The 265-nt window shown below is 69.8% G+C and overlaps 1 protein-coding gene across 1 annotated transcript in view; it reads right to left on the minus strand.

Moving 5' to 3' along the window:
• Positions 1 to 265, minus strand: part of SDK1 (sidekick cell adhesion molecule 1) — a 455,450-nt gene that overhangs the window by 212,602 nt on the left and 242,583 nt on the right. The gene's annotated exons all lie outside the window — the stretch shown is intronic.

The raw sequence follows: 265 nt of genomic DNA on the forward strand, positions 1-265 counted from the left end.
AGGCCACCCGAGGACCCAGGCCCCGAGAAGCGAGAGTGGAAGTCCGGCTGCGATGGTCCTCAGGTCCCCGCTCCCACTCCCAGGGAAGCATCCGTCTCCCCGCGATAGTCGGCATCGGGGACGTCTGCCGGCCGCACGGCACCCAGGACTGGCGAGGCGCCGTCATTATTGCGTGCATGACTTAGTCCTCACGGCGGCCTGTGGGCGCGGCGGCGTCACACCCCAGCTCCCGGGAGGACAGTGAGGCTCAGCCATGCCGGGCTGC

This window comes from Myotis davidii, unplaced genomic scaffold (assembly GCF_000327345.1).
Source record: "Myotis davidii unplaced genomic scaffold, ASM32734v1 scaffold399, whole genome shotgun sequence".
Classification (NCBI taxonomy): domain Eukaryota; kingdom Metazoa; phylum Chordata; class Mammalia; order Chiroptera; family Vespertilionidae; genus Myotis; species Myotis davidii.